The 13277-nt window shown below is 35.4% G+C and overlaps 1 protein-coding gene across 1 annotated transcript in view; it reads right to left on the bottom strand.

Annotated features, from left to right (window-relative positions):
• Positions 1 to 6966, bottom strand: part of LOC126863389 (teneurin-m) — a 651332-nt gene extending 644366 nt beyond the window's left edge. Inside the window, exon 1 of the mRNA XM_050613487.1 lies at positions 6021 to 6966. The gene's annotated coding sequence lies outside the window, so the exon portion shown is untranslated. The remainder of the gene's footprint in view (positions 1 to 6020) is intronic.
• Positions 6967 to 13277: the final 6311 nt, after the last annotated feature.

Here is a 13277-nt window from a genome sequence, read left to right as displayed (position 1 = left end):
AATTAAGCAAATCCTCTTTAATCCTACTGAGTTTACATTATAGGCTCAAAGGATCAAGCAACATAAGAATATTACATTAGTACATTAGTAGATTAGTAAACTAGTATATTAGTATATTTACTAATTATATTATAGAAATACATTCCTTTGATTATTAACGCATACGGTGCATCCTCATAATTATCTAGAACTTAGTTCGTTTAAAATTTCCTAAAATAAAAATTATATTTATTCACTATGAATCCAATTTTCCATATCTGCAATGCTACGTGCTAAAAAATAATTTTTATAGTGAATATAATTGTATTTTCGTACAATTTCCTCGTATATCGTAAAACTTTACATATACATTTGATACAGATTACTTGAAAAATATTTTTCCACAATTCCACAATTTCGCGATTTATAATTTTATTGCATAATTTAGAAGTGAACGCGTTGACCCAATTAATATTTTATGACGCACGGCCAATTACATTTCCGTGAAACTGTCAACCCAACTTTGAATATGAAAAATGCTACTCAAGAAAAAGCAACTTTATGATATCTTGTCAAAACAGCAACAACCTTCTTTCCGTGCGATTACTCTCTGTGCTAACACGATTACAATGCTACTGCGATGTAACAAGAAGCGAAAGAAAAACAGCATAATTTATTCGAGCATATAAGAAGAATCTCAACCAAGACGCTTTGCTCTAAACAAGACTCATGAAGAAATCAACGAGGTAAACGTAACACCAAAAGGAGCTACATAAAGAGAAATAAAACAAGCATAATCCAAGGCAAAGAAAATCTTGCGGAATCTAAAAGCAAAGAAAGAAAACTGTGAAACAGATAGTAGTATGTAAAATGTCGATTCTTAGAAATTCACGCATTTTGTTCATCTTCATACCTTTAAATTCCTTATAAATAGGTACGCCAAAATCCGCAATCTAGAAATAAACCAAATTTCCAACGCTATAAGAAACGAAGGATTAGGAAACTAAGTTATTTAAAAAAATATAATTTACACTAACGTACAGCTACCAGTAATCGAGGAATAACTCAAAGGTTGATCTCCTGGGAAAGAAATGTGGATGGAAAGGGGCAGAGGGAGATACGAGGAGTTACGGTACAATTCAAAGGGAGGAGTGAAGCTGTCCTGAAATGAGGTCGACATAATTGCACCCCTAGTCATAGCGCTGGCAGAACAGGAGGGGGTAGATGAAGGAGGCAAACGATGGTAAGAGAAAGATAGAGCCATAGAAGGGGTTAGGTAGGCTGAGGAGAAGGAGGGTTGGTTGGTCGCCATCTATTGTCTCTCGTAGACTCGACTCGGCCCTGATTAAATACTTGACACATCCCCGCCTGATCCAGGCCAGCATAACTTTGTTCGAATTGTAATTACGGCCCGGATCGGACTCCGGTTACGAACGAGTTCCAACCGAAAACCCCCCGGAAACTTGGTCGTCGTACCCCTTTCTGAATGTCGCGGTTCTCCTGTCTCCACGATCCCTGGATCCGACTTTCCATCCAACCTGAACGAGCGCTCGATCTCGAAACAGAAATCCTTATATCTTATCTCGCGCAATTATACGCGGAAATGTATCTTGTCTGCTCGGCGGAAGTTCCTATGTGCTCTGTGTACCAAGGGAATTGCCATTTCCGTCGTTCTTTGCACGATTCGAGCTCGATCCATGTATGTGTATTAGAGTTTAAGGGAGGTTTCAGACAAGTTACTGGGTTTTGTGACAAATTAGGTATATGTCATTAGGAATATCATTCGCGACGTTAGTTGTATTAGTTACGTTCTATGTGTTTTTACAAGTAGACTACGGATTTTTATGCATGTATGGGTACTTAAAGATTCAAAGATGCAGAGATCATGCATTTCACACACTCATTTAAGAAATGATATAACTCAAAAGACACTATTGGCGGTACAGAGTTGTTTAATTTTTTGTAGTTTCATTTTTTAATGATATTCGAATAAACAGCCTTTGCGAAAAACCCTGACGGAAATCCGGCAATTCGACATTTTTTATTTTAGCTAACAAACGATTTACAGAAGTGAAACCACCTCTTGAAACAATTGCGAGTTTTCATATTACTGTGAATATTTACAAAACCATGTTAAATACGAAAACAAAGGTCAATCCAATATTTTGTGACGTTTTATGCTGTATATTGTGGTGGTAAAATAATTCCATCGAAACACATAAAAGCTAAAACAGAACAGAATTAGTTAAATTACTGAGTGGACGCTATGTGTGCCAATAATATCGTATACGTTAACTATGGTATATAGTAATTGACAAAACACGAGAAGACAATCAACGGTAGAGAAATAAATTTAGATTAGAAACAATGGTATTTCATTGATCGCAATCTGAGCGCTTACTTTACATGAAGATACGTGCCGTTTGAATGTACGCGAATGGCATTTTGTTAAACGTATAAAGGAAAAATATCATCGCGGGATTTCGTTTGCGAGGCTCGTTATCTGATTACAGAAGGCATGCTACTCCGAGGCATTCGCGATCTTGATGTATACGTGTGTCCGTGACGGCTGTTCCTCGAACCACGCGCGATCCCTACAAATTCTCGAGACACACGCGAGCCAACCCCTCAGTGATTTTTTCTCAAAAAAGGGAAGCCTTTGAATTTTACGAATAAATTTGTCATTTGTTTCCTACACGATGGTATTCGTATTTGCATGAACAAAGGAATAATTAATTTACTCTGGTTTTCAAGTCTTCGCACATAGAAAGGTGCAAATACTCTTTTCCAATCTTCGAAGAATTAGAGATAAGAATTTGACAAATTTTACAGTATTTATATTTTCGTTGCAGAGCAGGAATTTGTAATTAAGCTTAAGATAGGTGTACTTAAATTTTTCAAGGCAACACAATTTTTCTATTTGTAATAAATGCAACGATGCACGAAAAATTAAAAAAAATATATGTTATGAACAATTTTAAAGTCTCATCTAGAATAGGATCTTATATCCCATATCTCAGTGATCCCCAAAAAATCAAAAGGAATATTTTTTACAAATTAAATTTTTTACAATTATATAATACAACGTTCGTCGTAAGAATTTTGAACAATTTACAGAGTTATGAAACAGCAATTTATCAATTTTTAACCAAAAAATTCCAACACTTTTGCATTTTTTGATTTTCTATAGGTGCGTAAGCATCCACAGTCTATTAGCCATCGCATTAAAATTCTCATCAAATATATAATTCATAGATTTCATGAATTATTAACATTACCAACTAATAATCTGTCAAATTACAAGCTTCCAATCCTTCGAATTTTCAATAATAAGATGAACATAGCAGATATGCTTCATTAAATTATGAAACGAACGTTATTAGTTGCTTTTCGGTCTGACAGATGATAGTATGAAAAATATGACGTAAATGTGAGGAACGCATTGTAAATTAGAATGGCGGAATTGTCACGAAAACCGGTATCAAATTTATGGACAAGCCGAGCTGGAAAATCTAAATCCCTCGTGATTGTCTGTCAATTATTTATGATTGGCGGCAATTTGTCCAATGGAGTATAAGCCGTGGCGGAATGGGGGTTTACCGGCTGTCATCCAACGTTTCGGACTATATTACTCGTTTTTATTCTTCCTCGCTAATGTAACAGTCACCACGAGCAAAAAATAATTTCCGACTAGTAATATCATGTTCCTGACAAACCCTTCTTTCGATATCTTTCGAACATATCGATACTTGTTACTTCCAAACATACACATACTCCCGTTTTTAAATATTAAGGTGCTATAATGTACTAGATGATTTTCAATATTAAACTTGTCAATTTAGATAAAAAGGGATATCGTGTAGTATTTTACCAAGCCTATGGGCCAAACTTGGGAACACGAGATACTTTGTTTTATCGTAATAGTTTCAATATTATGTTTGAGCCTTTGAATTTTATTTTATACACATCATGAAGGCACCCGATAAATACAATTTTGATTACAGAATTTGTTTCATAAATTGAAAGGCTACAGACGTTATATTGTAGAACGTTAAGTATACGATTTGAACACAATAACCTAAAGCTAACAATCCTTCGGTCGATTAACTACGTCGAGGGAAAAAGGAAGGAGCAGGACTTCGTTATCGTCGAAAATTCCCGCGTAATAGGACTTGTAATGTCTAACGGGACGACATGCCATTGTGGCAAGTGTCGTGTCGCAAAAACGACGCCACGCGTCGCCAACGGAAGGGAAACGAAAGATGTTGCGACTGGAATCCCACGCAAATATTTTCTGGGCCATTTCAGAGGAGACTCTGAATTCTTTCGACTTCATTCCAGCCGACGATAAGCCACGATATACGGAACGGTACTCGCGTGATACAGCCACATTGATCCACCCCTCGACGACCTAACTTAACCCCTGGACTTGACCGATCGTTTAATTTTGATTATATTTTAAATTAATGAAGTTACGTGAAAAGATAAGGTTAGAAGGTTATAGTTATCGTGTGTCGTTCACGCGTTTGGTTGATTGTTACGAGTTGCTGAAAATATGATATCCTTGAATTTGGATTGACTATAATTAGAAAATAATTAGTGTACTTTTGAAGTCAAATATGAAATTTTATGGTAATTGGTATGGTATGGTAAAGGAGATTTTTCATTCAACAACGAACGCAACAATATGATGATTGGGAGTATAATCTAGTCTTATATCGCTACATTTAATGATACGGAAAAGATGACTATATCGTTTAAAAAATTTTTTCTTTCAATCTTTTACAAATATGATGAATCGATGAAGCGAGATGTAAATACCCTAATATGTACTCTGTAACTACTCTAATAATATCTTTATATGTATAGAATATACTTGACACGTACGTAATACTTCTGTTCTTTAAGAAGAGAGATACTTTCATTTTCTTTCAAAATCTTTCTCTAGAATTTTTTCAACAGTGAGTTTAAAAAGTGTAGATATTAATTTTTTCTATTGGCTATCGATACCGAGTATTCTCGATCTCACAATCAAAAGACGTTCGAGTCGAACAGCACCAAGGGAATGTGTCGATAAAAGGAAACTTATAAAACAGATGTGAAAGAAAAAGCATTTAGAAAATATTTCAAAAGCTATTAAAACTTTTTCAGTCGAATAATCTTTCTCGCTCTCTCTTCTATGCTGCTTAGTTCAGGAAAAGAACCTTTAGGAGATAACTTAATAATTGAACGAAATTGCCTTCGATAAAGTACCACGGAGCTATTTACCTCTTAATTTCCGATTTCCTTGCTGTAACTTTATGTTAACAGTTACCAATATTTACTTCTTCCTTTATTACTGACTAGAAAACAAGCGTTCGAAAACATAAAAATAGTATCATAACACGGAAAAATTTTCAATTTTTTGCATGTGAACTGTCATAATGAAAAGAGACTATAGGAAATAATGTTCAAATATCATTTTTATGTAACTATTTGTAAGCAATAAACGTGAAATATCTACGTGAGACAAAATTGATTTAGTTTTCATCGTTCAAGGATGAATAAAGAGTGCAATGAGTTAATATTATGCATGTCTGAAACCTACAATCATTTCATTCTTAATAGCACAAAGATTCCTTTATAGCGACGCTATTTAAAATTAATTACCAAATATTTTGAAATCTTAATCCACCGCGAACATTGTGTCAATTTTTAATCAACCAAAGCATCACTGATAAAATTAATATAACGTTGTCTACAATCCTTGCTTCAAGTTTCACAAGAATCAAAAATTGGTTCAAAATGCGCGAATTTATTGATATCGGCGTGGAAACCGCGTGCGCGCCAGTGTTTACAAATTTATATCAAAGATTGTCTCCGCGGTGAGATATCAGCAGCAACACTTGTTGCTCTTTCCTTCTTACAAAAGATTGATGTTTCCATTTCTCATTCAACGAGACTTATATTCATTCATGTATCGCTGGAAAATCATTTTGACACCCTACATTCCTCGTAGAACGATAAGACAAGCGTTTAATAATAAATAAAACGAGACTCACCAGCCACGTTGACGAAAATCCAGTCTTCAGGAGCCACGTTCACCGAAACCACGCGTTCTTTCCAATTTCTTCACCCTTCGTTCTCGTTTACCCTCTCCGTTTATGATTTCCCCGCCATGTCACGTCGTAACTGGGCTTTCGTAGTCCCTAGAGTCTTCTTACCACAGATCGCACTGCACGTCACTGTGTCCCTCTTCCTATGTCTCTTTCTTTTCTCTTCCTTTTCTTTATTCTCACGTGTTTCTATCTCCAACCACTCAACAAAAGTTCAACGATGTACAGTGTACAATATATTTCTATACAATACAAAGTTCACCACACCACATGATCACGCGACAAAATAGAGGATTTACATCAAATTCACGGCTTCTTTCCTCATAGAAGAGAAATACTCCGAAATATAGAAAAGAGAGCTATCGATATCTTGCGAGTAGAATTCTTCTGGTGTCCTTTTTTCTCATACAATGTTTCGAATAAGAAATAAGGCGAACGAAGGTCCCGAGAATGATAAATTATAAAATGTAAATGTCGAAATTTGAAGTATTTTAACAGAACGCAGAGTGCACGGCGAATCTCGTCACGTGGCGGCGAACATTGATCGTGAACGACCTTGGTGTCTCGGTGCACGCTTCCCCGAGAAGATCACCAGCACGTCATTCACCTATTACCAAGATCAAAGACACGAATTGAATGGTTTAATCCTTTGAAGACCTATGGAGGAAGCGTTTTACGACGAGGACACGCAAACTCCAGCGTTATCATCGATCATGAAGAAACGAATCAAGCACGAAGAAACGACATAAAGGTTTTCAGCATGACGCGTCCTCTGCTGGTTGGTACCACCAGTGGACGCAACCGCCGCGTGTTTCTGTCAGATTCTCCTGTGTTTATAGTTTGGGTTTAGATCGTTCTCCAAGAGACCACGAGGAACACGTCCGTTCGCGAACTGTTCGCCAAACGCACTGACGATCCCTGCGGCTGGTTCGCCGGTGACGTTGTGCCTTCGCGGGTTCGATTCCCGGATGAGCATGCGCCACGTTCCATGCTTTGGAGGGAGGCTGCTACTCGCGGAGGTGCATCCACCACGGGAGGGTGGTTGCCAGGCGGTTTTTCCTTTTCTCGTCTTTCCCAACTTTTGTCTCGTCCCATCTTCTTTCCTCCTAACCCTCGTTATACGGTGGAACTCCGTTTATATTAACCTGTGGAGGGACAAGCAGGTGAGTATAAGCAGATCGGTAATATAAGTCATTCGTGATCCATTAATAACAATAAATTTTGGAATACACGTAGTCGTAATCGTATGTATTTGTGGGAAATTTGAAGGTGAAAAAATCCATCGAAAGCACATCCATTAATCTGAAAATATAAATAGAAACTACAAGATATTTATGCATATATTTTATTGACATCACAGAACTATTTCAACAGCCAATTTTCTACTTTATTAATAAGCCTAAATATTTAGTGAGACTACACTTATTATGTGTACGTGTTAAAAGGAATATTCATAAACTATACTAAATTTTTTGCAGTGACTATCTTATAATTTCTATATACGTTTTCAGACTGTAGTTTCAAATTTTGTCAATATAATCATGAAACGTAGCTCATTAGTGTATTTTTGTGAAAAATTTCTTTTTTCCGCGGGAGCAGGTGGAGGGGATTCTTTAGTTTGGTGGAGCAAGAAGATAAGATTCACCGTTTCGATTCGTTTAAAGGTCGAAATTGAATTTACTTCCGGATGAGGACGTGTCTTTGAACGTTCTCCCTCTCCCAACGAGGATTAGGAAGAGGAATTTAATGAGTTCCTTCGACATGAATCCTGGTGGAAGTTTGACGATTTATTTTGCTGTTTCTGCAGAACGCGGATTTGTTAGCCGGCTAACGGTCTCTGAAGCGAAGTTGAGGGGTAATTACGTCTTGAGCACTTGTTGCTCTTGCTCTTGTTACATTTCTGCTTGTATTCTCTGCGGATGCGTTACATGGTTAAAGGGCGGCCTCGCTGTAATTGCTGCCGCGTCGAAGATTTCATTTAATTTCGACGAGTGTCTTGTAGGTGATATTATGTGTGCCTTATCTTTATATAATGCGAACATTTTCTTGTATAGTATCTTTAAAATATAAACTATTGTATATATATCCGGTATTTTTCAAAAATAATTATTAAGTTTAGCGCGAGTCAAGATCGTCATCAGAGATTTCTATTCTTAAATTTTTCTAGTGCAATATTTTTCTTAAGTAATTGACAAACTTTTTTAGAGCGTTGTATGGGCCTTACACATATATATGTATATTAAAAATCGTTGTTCTTAAAACCTTTTAATATACTACTTTTATTAAATATTATAATAATTAACGAATTGATGTTAGCAAAGTTTTCATTTGTAAATTATCTGGAATTTTCTACAAGTTTGGCTATTTGCATCCACTTTAAAATTTCGTTAGAAATACCTGTAATATATAGAAGTCTACGTCATTTCACTTTTGCACAGTATCGATAAAAAAGAAGGATGCAGTGGGCAATCCAATCAAGACATTCGAGCAAAATAAAATAAAATAAAATTCGTCGTCGGTCGCTCCAATCAGAGAGCGCATTCACTTACACCAGACTTCATTCATCGACGATTCAGCCGCGTAAATTTCGAATCTCAGAAGCGTGTCTAATTTCATTATTGTGTCATCGTATATAGTATATAGTATATTTGCTAAGTATCAGATTATAATTATTTGCAGATGTAGGGAAAATTACGTATAATGAAATTTATATACATATAGTAAAATTTATATGTAATGAAATTTTTTAAAAATTATTCTAGTTTCTTCTATAACGTCGAGTATATTGCATAGTTAGTCATAATTTGCAACCATCACAATTAAAAAGTATATTTAGGAATAGTTCCTTTAATGTTTATAAATAATCTAAAATGACGATTGGATGTTATGCTTTAATAATTTCACATATTTAAAGAATGAATTTTTTTCATTCGTATACGATTGAGTGTAATATTCTTCTTTTTAATACTTATTTTCCTTTAGAAGTTTGAACGAATTGTGACCTGGATAAACTAATTTCAGAATACATTGTATTATTACATTTTACCGTTATTGCATAGACAACTTTGCTGTTTATTTCCATACACTCGCCATTGTGCTGTATAATACACGCGTAATAAATCGTTTCCCGCCAATTATATCTTCCCGGATAAAACAAATATGTCGTTTATTCAACTGCTTTCATTCATAAAGAATTGAAAATCCATATAAAACTGTTGAATATCATATTCACTAACGAACATCTAACATTTTATCTTTAACGTTCTAGCATATAACCTGTCACAATTAAGCCATTCGTATCAAACCTCTCAATTTCGATTAATTCAAAACTTGATATCGTCGATCCATACTCGCCATTTTTATCTATGTACAATGTACGATGCGTGCTTCCCGCCAATTGCATCTTCTGCGATGAAACAAAGATATCACTTTCATTCACCAAGGCAATCAAAATTAAACGAATCTTAGGACAAAATCTATACGAATTCCAATACCATGCCACTTCACCACTCTACAAATATATATACTACTGAAAATCTGTCTCTGATATTCAATTTTCATCGTTTTACATGGCGCGTACGCATATAACGTTCAACAACGTTCAACATTCTTGTAAGATTTTTCAGATTTCAATGTCAAATCAACATTCGTGTCTCTCAAATTATATCAGTCCTACGCTCACCTACGGTTTATCCTACTTATTATATCCAATAACAATTCTATATACACCACAATATGACTACGTTGCACATTATTATAAAACATTCGTACGGCCATTCACTCGCAAAATTTCAACTACACAAGAAACGATCAACTATTCGCGAGAACCACGGCGCATATTAACTTGCTGCCCCCTGTAGGAAATTTAGGTACAACATAACATAGCATTCACGTTTTCTCATTGGCTGATCAAGCATGAATTCGCTCAGCAGCCTCGACAACAACGCCAGATTGAGACAATACGCGTCGGCTGCTAGCAGTAGCAAAAGGAATGCTTTGGGGCCGTGGGGGCACGGTTAGTACGAGAAACCCAGTTAACTCGGGCAGGTTGATTACGCGCGGCAGGTGTCACGCGCTAAAGTTATCAAGTTTCGTCTAACCGCGCGAAATACCTTACGAATTACAAGCAAGAGTTCTCTCAGCGCCCTTGCCTGTGCCGCAGTTAATTGCACTCGCGACCAACGAGCACTTTCCGTTTGCGGAAAAGGCGAAACAAGGGACGGAAGAGAGAGTTGACCACCGCAACGCCACTTTCTACGCACCGCAGACTGTTCCCTCAAACTTTACCGCCTTCCTAATTTCGTTCGTCGCGACTTTTGATTATGTCTGATGCACCAGCCATTGCAACAAGAAGGTAAGAAATGACAGTTGAAAACTATTTCGAGTACGCTTAACCTCAAATTGCGCAAATTTTATGTACTTATAGTACATAACTAGACGTAGGAGAGATACGTATGTATGTTTTTAGTAGACAATTAAAATTTTTTAGGTTAGATATTGGAATTTTATGTATGTGCGCAGGAACATTCAGTGTTGTGGAACAATTATGTGCATGGATATTGGTAAATTATTATGACACTGGTGAAGCGAGGTTAACATAAAAAGTCACTGGGAAGCTTGACCTGTAATGAACCATGTATTAAATCTTTTGAATGGATTTTCGAACTGAATAGTGTGAATTAATGCATTCGATCATATAAAGATATTATAAATAATACCAATGGTGAAATGAAATTAACCTGAAAAGTTACTAGAAAATTATTTCATTTTGAAGTTTATACTAAAAATATCCACGTATTCAAATTTCTAATTGCATTTTTTATCATCATTTATATAAAAATGTTGTAATCAATACATGGTGGTCAGTTAGTTGATATATTAATATATTTAGTTTCTTCTAACTTTTGCAAATACTTCTGTATATGTAGTTTGAATTGTTATCTTACATTAATAAAAAATTTGGTCCTATTAATCGTTTCCCTAATATTTTGCATAAAGAGAACAGAATTTAAAATCAAGTATGAAATTTAAAGGTGCGAAAATGCATACAATGAGGGAACATACATTAAGTGTCCAGAGTAAAATAATCGTCATAATTTTTAGTAGATAAAATAAGTCCTATATTTTCATAACAATAGAATGTTTGTTAATGAAGTTTTTTAATAATATAAATAAAACTTAGCAAGCAAATTTTAAAAATTACAAGATGTATAATCATCTTATTCGACGAGGGCAATATTTCAGACCAATATTCAGGTTTCATCTTCCAATCATATTCATAAAAATATGTATTTGCCAAAACATCTATAATCTATCGATCATTACAACAAGAAATAATTATCAAAAGCGAAAAAAGAAGGCATGTTCTTTTCTGTAACACGTATGATTCATTCGGAGGGATTTTCATTCGAAATTTTATCACGGTCTGCGATTTAATGTTTGCATGTATTTAAATACGTATGTGACAATACGTAACTCGATTTTCGCGCGTGTTTCCCCCACTCCTCCGCTTAACCTCGTATCAGCATACGAATTTCGCTTTGGCGGTAATTTCAGGGGATGCATTTCTCGCGGATATAGAGGTTCCGCTGCATTATCAAAGAAAATTCTGGGTTAAAACGTTGAAGCTCGAAGCTTCAAGCTGAATATCTGGCAGATTTTTTTATCCGCTCGCGATTCGCGCAACGATAAAGAAACGTATTTTCCCCTTTGACGATGTGTTCGCGCATCTCCGAATTAGTTCTCGTACCGGTGCTGGTTACATTTTGTATAATTGCGAGCGGCTTGTCACTCTACAATCCGCGTGTGTATGATTATTCATGCCATGAGCGAGTTCTCATTCTCAGAATGCGTGGAATCGTACGATACGCTCGTCCTCGTTCATCTATATCGCGAAATTACACAAGAAAATGTATTACAGACTTTCCGTTCAATAGAAACTGGGACTTTTTAAGAGATTCTAGAGAAGCAGCCAAGGTTTAGCTTTCACGAGAATGTCAGGAGGTTAATTACTACTAGATTCGAGATATTTATGCATTTAGGGAAAACTTTAGTTTACAAAAATGCAGAGAATTCATGTAACATGCACGTTAAATTATCTAATGAAAATTTGATCATAAATTTTACGACAAAACTTTTGTCGAATGTTAATTTCTTCCACAATGTAGAAAGTTAGATTTCAATCTTTTTTCAATTTTCTGCGAATTACGATAGAGAATACGCACAGGATGTATAATCGTAAATTTCGATGGAAGAATAAATTCAAGTTCGTCGGGGATCTTTAATTCATTTCGCAAACAAGTTTCACCTCCCACAGGAATTACTCTTTATTCTCCTTTTCTTCCTTTTTCGAGAAATTGTATGAAATTCGCACAGACGAGCCTTCTTCAATTCACCATAAAAAGAGTGATTTAAGATTCCGTCTGCATTCTTAGAATTATATCTCTATCATCCATTTTGTACCCTCCAATCGCGGGTCTGGTGCAAACGCATTTTTCTTCCGATACTAAGAACGGGGAGCGGCGTAAGTTATTTCTTTAGTTCGATGCTGTGAAAGTCTTCGAGGGGTAACATCGTCGACGATACCATTTCATCTCCCGATTTGTTATATTTACGAGAAATTTCGTTCAATCGAGCACTTCTGTGGAATTAACCCGCTGAATCTGCATTGATTCACAGAAGTATTTGAACATTTATAAAAATTTTCCATGAATATAGTATGTGTTATACTAAACATACATTTTCAAGTCGGTCTCAAATTGTACCAATATAATTTTGATAGTAGTGTCTCATTACAATGCTAATGAAACTTTACATGTTTCGTGTAACACACATGATATATTCATAAAGATGTCTATAAATGGAATATTTTCTTGAATCAATGTATTAGGTTGACCGAAAAGTTTCTTTCGTTTCATAAGGTGATAATTGATGAACAACAATTTCTGTTTTATATTATTTTATTCAATTAGGTATGATCCATTTCGTTCTATTTCTATTATTATGTTCATGCATAATTTAATAAATTAATATAAAACAAAAAACATTGTGCGTCTATTATTTCCTTATAAAACGAAACTTTTCGGACAACCTAATATATATAGATTCATTTGTCTCAGTTGAACGAAAACAGCTAAAACTACTTTCATCGACTTCCATTAAATTCGAAGCACGTACAAACGCGAAAAATTAAAGATGAATGTT

Source organism: Bombus huntii, chromosome 3, assembly GCF_024542735.1.
Source record: "Bombus huntii isolate Logan2020A chromosome 3, iyBomHunt1.1, whole genome shotgun sequence".
Taxonomy (NCBI): domain Eukaryota; kingdom Metazoa; phylum Arthropoda; class Insecta; order Hymenoptera; family Apidae; genus Bombus; species Bombus huntii.
The sequence above is the reverse complement of the archived record's forward strand: the minus strand, read 5'-3'. Positions and strand labels throughout refer to the sequence as shown.